This window comes from Filicampus tigris, chromosome 14 (assembly GCF_054856515.1).
Source record: "Filicampus tigris isolate MCC_2025a chromosome 14, RoL_Ftig_1.0, whole genome shotgun sequence".
Classification (NCBI taxonomy): domain Eukaryota; kingdom Metazoa; phylum Chordata; class Actinopteri; order Syngnathiformes; family Syngnathidae; genus Filicampus; species Filicampus tigris.
Window position 1 is genome coordinate 3,112,501 of NC_141230.1, and position 9,605 is coordinate 3,122,105.

Sequence of the window (9,605 nt, forward strand, 5' to 3'; positions counted from 1 at the left end):
GCAAATAATTTGTAATATGTAATATAATATATTTGGAAGTAATTTGCCCAAAACTGGTCATAATATTGGAAGACGTCTTCCATTGCCCAGACGCACGTCACCGGGACCCCCTTCTGAAGCGCCTGGTGACTGGGTGGCTCAGCCCACCTGTTTTCTGAAACTGAGCCATGATTGTTTGTCACCTGAGCCCTGAGCATCTGTGATGTCATTATCAGTCGACAGCAAGTGGCAAATTGGCCGCCGCCTGAGATGGACAAAAATGGCTGGATTTTACTGCTTAACTCATATTCCACAAACGCAATATTGGTCAGAATGCCATATTTCGACCTAAATAGAACATAATCTTGTGAAGAATTTTTGGGGGTTGACTTCCTCTTTAACTTATGTTTATATTATTATCTCCCTGCCTAACTTGGTAGCCATTTAATGAAAAACAACAAACAAACCTGAAGCTTTCCTTATTTTCTGCTCGCAATTTGTGCTCACTGCTTTGCAAATACAATGGGCCTATCTATGAAAAAACTACAGTATTTGGCAATTATTGGTCCCGGTCTCATGTGCTGGTCAGAGTTGTGATGTACTGTAAGGTTTTGGTGGGTCTCACAGGATTTGAAATTGTGTCCCAACACTCTTAAGTTTGGGAATGACTGCATGGGTTTGACTTGCTACACGGCAGAAAATAGGCAAAAATTTTGAATGTTGAAGTTTTTTTTTCCCAAGAGCAGTCTCCATTAATATCTTAAAACACAAAGATAGTTTATTTGCTTTCACAGAGGACTAAAAGAATCAGAAAATAGTCACATCTGACTGAAAATCTGAGGTTTTTGACTCTTTAAAATTAATTATATTTCAAAATGGTTCATAATCCCTTCTTCCTTTCTATTTTGTGTGCAGTAAGCTTGGTGGCAAAAATGATGTTTGACTTTTTTCACCATTGGGCATTACATTTTCTTCAAACTTGCACTTCATTATCACGTGTTTGAGCGCCAATTTTAATGCATGTTCCCCTGCATTCCCACATGTTCTCTATAGGAATGGTTATGTAAATCCAATCAAAATCACGAGAGTTATGAATACATTTTTGAGATTATTTATGGTATTGTACTAAATAAAATGCTTAAATGTGTATTCTGTATTCAAAAAAATGTATGATCACAGAGTAATTTAGGGCAGAGAAGCAATGCAATGGATGGAGAAAGTGAGGTGGAACACCTCATATCAGGATTTTCTCAATCGTGCGTTTCATTGAAAAGAAAAGAAAAACAGCTGCAGAGAATAGAAAACACCCATGGAGCTCTAGACATTACATGAGATTTTTTTAAGGCTAATGTGTGGCAATGAAATAGATATAATGGCCGCACAAAATACAAATTTGTGTGTTAAATTCAACAACAACAACTTTGACATCTGGGTAGGCAATTGGTGCAAACCTTCGCTGGAGATCTCAGTGTCTGGTGTCCTTTAGTAGTCTGTTGTCATCAATACGTGCTGCCGGGTTTTCCATATTACCTTTGTAGCTTATTACCAGCCTGAAGCAAAATGAATTCATCCATCCATCCATTATCGATACCGCTTATCCTCACAAGAGTCGCGGGAGCCTATCCCAGCTGTCTTCGGGCAGTGGGCGGGGGACACCCTGAATTGGTTGCCAGCCAATCGCAGGGCACACAGAGACAGACATTCGCACTCACAATCACACCTAGGGGCAATTTAGAGTGTCCAATCGACCTACCATGCATGTTTTTGGAACGTGGGAGGAAACCGGAGGACCCGGAGAAAACCCACGCGGGCACGGGAAGGACATGCAAACTCCACACAGGTAGGCCGGAGCCGGGATCGAACCCACGACCTCTGAACTGTGAGGCGGACGTGCTAACCAGTCGACCACCGTGCCGCCGCAAAATGAATTCTTACTTTTATATCCCTGTCCATGCCTTTGTCTTTAGCCTCTACCTGAACATTTCCATGAAAAGAGCTATCAACTTGCTCATCCAACTATCGAGTAAGGAGATACAACTTTATATTCAGTGGCAACCTATAAGCATTTTGAGAACATGTTATATTATATATATATATTGTTTCCATACACACAAAAAAAGGTCTATATGCCCCCTTTTCAACTCGTTTCTAACCCCTCTAGAGGTCTCTGCACACCTATGGTGCAGAGTACAATGAATTCTCAGGACTATCGAGGTGCTGAAGAGAATGTGCTGTTTAGTGTCAGAAAGCTTGGTCTCAGTCGCAGGTCATGGGTCTTTGCAACAGGATAATGCCCCAAAACACACGGCTAAAAAACACCCAAGAATGGCGAAGAGCAAACATTGGACTATTCTTTAAGTGGCCTTCTATGAGCCCTGACCTGAAACCTTTGGAACATCTGTGGAGGGAGCTGAAATATGCCATCTGGAAAAAGCACCCTTCAAACCTGGGATAACTGGAGCAAGTTTGCTCTTTAGGAGTGGGCCAAAGCACCTACAGAGTGGTGCAGAAACTAATTAATCGCACATTTTTCCATAATTAATCACGATTAATCGTATTTTTCAACTACATTTTTTTTAAGAAGCTTGGAATCGTTATTTACTTGAGTAAAATATTGGAATTAATGTAGGAAAAAAATAAAAGTATATTTTGATTCAAACACTGTTCTAATAGCTTTCTTAGATCCTTGAATATGATTCTTTTCCTGTAAAATACAACAGCTGAATGATACACCAAAGATGTACAACTACTGCGGTATTTGAATTTGGCTGTGCAAAGTGTGCAAATTATTTTGGATTTCTCCAATGAGCCATCAAACAACTTTTTAAAGTAAAACTATGTAAAAGTCCGTCTTTGCGGCAGTGACTCTCCTCTAAGTTTGGCTGCACAGTGAGCAGAGGTCAGCTGCTACAAATAAATAAATAGAGTTAAAACTGAGTTCATTTTTTTTTTGTGTGTTATGAAATTTAAATTAATGGTGAGGCATGCAGCAGCCTACAACTGGCAGATGTATCAATAGCATAAAACTGCGAGGGTTGGCAGTAATTGAGTTAATGCTATGAGAGCTACCGACACTCCTTCGCGAGCTGCTGCTCGCTCACGATCTACTTAATGGGCAACCCTGACATAGAAAAATACCAATCCACAACGGTTTCCCAACTTAATGCATTGAAATTGTATAGACTCACTGGACTGCTGGGAGGCATTTTGATCTAAGTGGATTCTGATTAGTTATCATTATCAATTTCATTCAAAGTCCACAGTCTGCTGTAGAAAAAAAACATGAAAGGGCTTTGGAAACTTTTTTTCTGGTACGTAGGCATCAAGGGTACAATTCTCGTGACAACCAAAAGATGGCACCATTGTATACGCTTACAGATCATACAGATAGCATACACGTACGTTTTTTTATATGAATAACACAGTTAACATTCCATAACGATTTCATAACTTTTTAGAAAAGGATGCATTTAACCAACGGGGATCCTCCGTCTGCTATAGAAAAAATAAAAGGTTTGTTGGCGGTGCCGAGGACTAAGCGGAGCCTCTGAGGGGATCGAGCCTTCTCTGTCGCTGGTCCTTCCCTTTGGAATGACCTTCAATTGGATGTTAGGCAAGCCCCCTCTCTGTTCATTTTTAGAACCCGTTTGAAGACACATTTCTATTCGTTGGCCTTTGATCCGAGCTGAGACTGGCAAATGCTCGGCTGTTTTCCGGTGTCTATTGTATAGTGTTTTGTGTTAATTTATTGGCTTGTTGTATTATGGCTATTTTTGTTGTTGTTTGTAAAGTGCTTTGTTACAGCTGTAGCTGTTGTGAAATGCGCTGTATAAACAAAATTGTATTGTATTGTAAACAGTTTAACTAGCTATGGTAAAATACATAGGTAATTGAATAAAACGTTTTTAGTCCATTTTTATTAATTTATTGTATTTTTATGAATATAACACATTTAATTATCTTACGTATTTGCGCTATCCATTTATTTGGGAATTCATTTTTTAAATTAGCATAAAATTATATTTCTATTTGTAAACATACTCACAATATGCTGTGCATCCATCAGTTGGATGACTGTCTGTATAAACATCTGATCTAAGTACAGGGATAAAAAATATATTGATTAAATTAATTATTGTTATTAATGAATTCCTTTATACAACCATTTTAAAGTAGAAAAGTATTAACTTACTGTCCATTGTCAATATCTGTTTTGAGTCTTGTCTCTGCTCAGCCGAGATTTTTTTCTGCAAAAGTAACTTGCACTTGCACCAAGGAAATTTGTACTTGTAACAAGGAAATGTTAGAAATATGTATTCGCAAAGAAAACATCTTGAAGGCGTGTGAAATAATTTTGTATCTGTAAAAAAAATAAAATTTGTAGCTGTAGAAACGATAACTTGTGTGTGTGAAAAAACAAATTCTCTTTGGTAGGAAAAACAACTTGTAGTTGTGGAAATTAATTTTGTCAGGGAGTCCTCATCTTACGAACGAGTTCCGTTCCTACACTGGCACTGTAACACGAATTTCCGCATATGTCGGATTTCACCTTTAAAGTCGAAATTTATGTCAAAATACTTTGTATAAAAAAACAAAAATACATTAAAATAAAAAGCATAAGATGATGTATTCAGAATGTTTCAGAAATTGGAATTTCGACTTTAACCCGAATATTGACTTCATGTAAACGTAGTCACTATGTTGCTGGGAACAAAATGGAGGAGACACGGGTGTCGTAAAGTCGAAACATCATAGGTCGCGTACGTCGTAATACGAGGACTGCCTGTACTTGAAGCAAAATGTAATGTGTACTCGTGAGGAAATAACAGAGCAGGGCAGTCCGTCCCGGGGCCGGACCGGTCGGACCCTCCGGCCTGGCCGAATGCCCATTTTTGGGGCGGGGGGTGGAGGCTGACAATTTTTTAAAAAGGGCTGGACTAAGCACGGCCGGAAGTGGATTTTAATCCGGCCCACTAATTGGCCCATATGTGTGTGACGTGGTCGCGAGGCAGCCAAAATTTATCTCAGCCTACTTGGCGAAAGGCTTCTTTATACTCCCGCGTCGGCGCGAGTGACACCTGCCGCATTCCATCACGTGACCGACGCATTGTGCTGTGAGACATGTTGGCGACAGGTCTGCAACACATGCCGCGCACACGTGCATTCTCTCTCGTGATCGGTCCGTTATGTCACATGTTGCAATGATGCAGTTTCCCCCGGCTCGGCCCGGCAATTTGTTGCCACGGAGAAGAGGATCCACTACGCAGCTCGTTGTTGATGCGAAGAAAACTAGTTTGGCAGCAGCGTGGGTGTTATGTCACATATGTGTGTGTCAAGAAGCTACTCACGTACATATACCTTCGCCGCCACCTTCCAGATCGTTTTCACAACACAATTAAATGCATCGTCTAGTCATCTCGGTCCCTTTATGGTTGTAGCAGGCACGAGATACATTGTTGTCGCTGTCTTTTTGAGGCGACGCCCCCCGACTTGGCATGGAACTGTTACACATTTTCAAAATAACGTTGTGTCCGCGAGTACGAAGTCAAACTGCGCGCAGCACTGCAGCACTTGCACGTTTGTGGATGTCTTCATTGAAGTTTAGAACAACCTTGCTCTAATTCACCTCTCCCTCTCTTTCTTCTTCGCTCTGGAAATACACCGTAGCAAACCTGCTGTGTAATGGGTTGCTGGTAAGCTTTTATTTTGAAGGCCGGGAATAGGAATAGAGGGGAAGTGTGGAAAATAAATAAGTCTCACTGGAATGCGACTTCTTGCCGTCTGTAGGACCCACATAATTATACAAAACGACAAAACCAACCCCAGGGCTCGCAATGGAAGTAAGCACACGCAGTTGGGTAAGTACTAGTGACGCGTTTGAAGTGTGTTTGTAGCATGTTTGAAGCGTGTCCACTGCGAGTTTGAATAGTAATTTAGCCAGATAATGATCTTTAAATAAACCTCTGCTGTGAGCATCTCTCCCGCGGCACGGGCGTTTTTTAAAAAAAATTTGGTTTGGGGCGGTGATCATTTTTATGAATAAGGGCGGAGGATCGAGACCGGAAGGGTACCCAGTTCAAGGGCGGTGGGGCGAGGTCGGACCAGCAAAAAAGGGTCAAGTGCCCACCTCTGGGAAATAGTGATTTGTACCAGTATGAATGGCAACTTGCAGTTGAATAAGTCGACACTAGACACGTGACTTTTGCACCACATATCTCAGTAAAAACAGATTTGTACTTGTGCAGACAGAAAATGTGTACTCGTATACTTAGAAGCGGGTGCTGGGGGGAGTGTCTAGGTGCAATGTGCCATCTCGACCAGTCAAGTGCGACAGATTTGGGGGGCCTGAAGCACAACCTCATTGGTTAACCTTGGACGCCCAGCAGGAGCGCGCACGCAGGACGAACAAATAACCACCATTTGGCGACCTTCATTTTGGTGTTTGATGCTTCAGGGTACGTAGTGTCTGTTACCGTTATTCTTTCAAAAATACTGTAGTAAGCTTTATTTTTTTCCATAATCAGCATCTCATAGTTATGCTTACTAGCTAGCTGGCATTTGAGTCCTACTAATACCTAAGTCTTTGCCGGCATTTTTGGCACCATGCAGGGATATAATTGCATCTACCGCTGTGGAATACTGCGGTTATAGTACAACAATAATCAATACGTGTATGCTATTCCCCTGTGTTAAAACATTTCTTAGATGAGTGAGCTGACCAACAAACGGCTAACATAACGCTAACGTATATGCCGTTTACAGGTACACAAAGCACGATGTGTGCGCATTGACTTCATATTCTTTATTCGAGTTATGCAGAAGACTAAACGTACTCAAAATTGTAAACCCGATGTAATCACAACACTGCAAAGTACTTGTTCCACAGTTGGGACAAAGACCACATTGCTCCTCCTGAATCTGAGATTCAAACTACCGACAGCCCCTCCTCTCCATCACGCGACTAATCGTTTAACCGTCTACGATTTATTAAACGTTTAGTATTTTACTAGTCAGTTAAACGCTGCATTAAGTATCACGCATATTGTTCCTCACGCCTCTGCCTTGGCCTCTGTAAACAAGCTGAGCACCAAGAGAGAGAATTTTTCCCCGCCCACACGCACACGTAGTAGGGGGCGGGGACACTAAGTTTGGGGAAGAATATTTATAAAAGTCAATTCTGAAGGTGTCGAAGCTACCACGAAAAACAACGGCACCGTTTGGCAGTATTTTGATGCAGCATATGACAACAAGGTTGTCTGTAGGCTTTGTAAGCATAAACTCGCTTAAGACCACTCTCCCGGTGCGATGAGAAACCACATCCAAAGTAAACCTTGATGTGATCCTGCAGGTTGATGGCGGCGGGGCCAGGAAGACAAGCATGAGAGCGTTTGTTCCAGCTAGGCGCTGTGATGCTCACCGCACAGCAAAGATTACCCAACCAATTTGTAAAGTAAGGCGATAAGCTGACGCTTTCTTTTGTGGAGGGCAAAGGATTAGAAAAATTAATGCTGTTGTATCAAGCCTGAGTACGTGGTGCCAAGTCATAAAACAATAACGCCCCAACTCGAGAGTAGCCATAACCAAATGAAAGAGGAGATGCTACGAGCGTTTGAGCGGGTCAACTATGTGGCCATAGCTACAAACGAATGGACGTCCAATAGCCACCGAATCTTACATGACTATAACGTGTCATTATGTGGATGAAGCACATCTCCGCAGCTGTGTGCTTCATGCGCCTTGGAGGAAAGACACACAGCTGAAAACTTGGCTGCTCTCCTGCGGAGTGTGATGGGTACGTGACACTAGAAAATAAAGTCGTCGCCTGTGTGCATGATAATGCACCTAACATATGGAGAATGAGACCCTGCTGGACTGGCAGTCGGTACCATTACTCATTACATTATTCATAATAAATGCCATGTACTGCATTGGCAAATGTATCAGAAATGTATTTCTCTTTCAATTGTTCACTTTTATTCAGTCAGTTGTTGTTACATCAATACAATTTAAATGAACAAACTGTCCTTAATGTTTGGGCTAAAATAGCCCCTACTATAAATACACAAAACATTTGTATTTTAAACTTTGAATTCAGTATGTATTTAAAGTTTTCTTGCTTATAGACTAGTCGACTAGTCGCAAATAAAATTTGAAACTAGTCGGCGGGCAAATTAGCCAAAATTCCCATCCCTCCAGATACTTTAGGAACTTCAGGCGGAACTCACCCACGCCTGGGGCTTTGCCAAAAAGGAGCTTTTGAACCACTTCAGTTACTCCAACCCTAGAATTAGGAGGGCCCACCTCAGAATCTCCAGGTTGTGCTTCCTCAATGGAAGACGTGTCGGTGGAATTGAGGAGGTCTTCGAAGTATTCTCCCCACCGACTGACAATGTCCCGAGTCAAAGTCAGCAGCACCCATCTCCACTATAGGGGAGAATGGGGTAAGATGAGCCAAATTTGACTTATTTGGTTCTGGATTCAAGAAAAAACTACATCGAGACAAAATGAAAACATATTCTTTTATTTCAGGATGTCTACTATAAAATGAAATGATCAGAATGCATTTCTGACAAAACTTCACAAAATAATTACCTTTCCAAAAAAAATGATATTGTGCCTCAATTTGCCCCAGGTCTGGGGTAAGATGACCCACATCAAGGGGTAGGTTGAGTCATAACGTGTAAACTAAACAAGTTTTTTTTTTTAAGTGAACCTGTGCATTTTTTGTAACAATCAGTTTTGAACTAAGAGTGACACACCACAAACAAAAACCTGCTGTTTCAGTACTATCTAGCTCAGGGGTGTCAAAGTCAAATGGACGGAGGGCCAAATAAAAAAATTTTGCGACAAGCCGAGGGCCGGACTGAGAATGTTCATTGAAATTTTTTTAAATGTCCAAATTGGACTGGGTCCTTCGCGCCTGCTGATGATGTCACGCTTTATGTTTCTGTAATATATTTCTTTGTCGCTGTGTTTATCAACATCCCCCCCACCCCCCGGCTGTTGTGTTTTTATCTTCCAAGTTACTAAATAAAATATAAAATAAAGTACATTACTGCTACTTTTGCGAGGCAGCTCGTACGTCACTTCTGTTTGCGTTCCTCCTGCCAAACTGGAAACAATTTTCTGGTTGACTCGGGCTGCAAGATTGTCTGAACTGTACATAATGTGAAGTAAAACGGATTGGTAAGATGTCTCCATTTGACTCTATTTTCGAGTGGCGAGGTATGGATATGCGGGTGCTCCTGTCAGAGAACACAGGCTCGTATTCCACTTGACACGTCTATTTATTGTGGTCTGCAACAACACAGACAAAGAATAACCTAGCAACATCATCCAATGCATATCCATTAGTTAACAATATGCCTAAACATTACAATTCACTGTATTAAGCAATTAAACAGTCAAACAATACATACAATACACATTCACACGTTTCATCACTAGAATAGTTGGCATACTAGCCGAAATAATTACCTAGTGTTCATCAACGTGATATCACTCATGAGAACATATCTAGGCTATTATGTACAGAAGTTACCTGACACGAACCCAAATGATTAAACTCACCTTTTAACATTTACACACAACAACAAACGTGGTGAAACACGGGAAATTTGCAACTA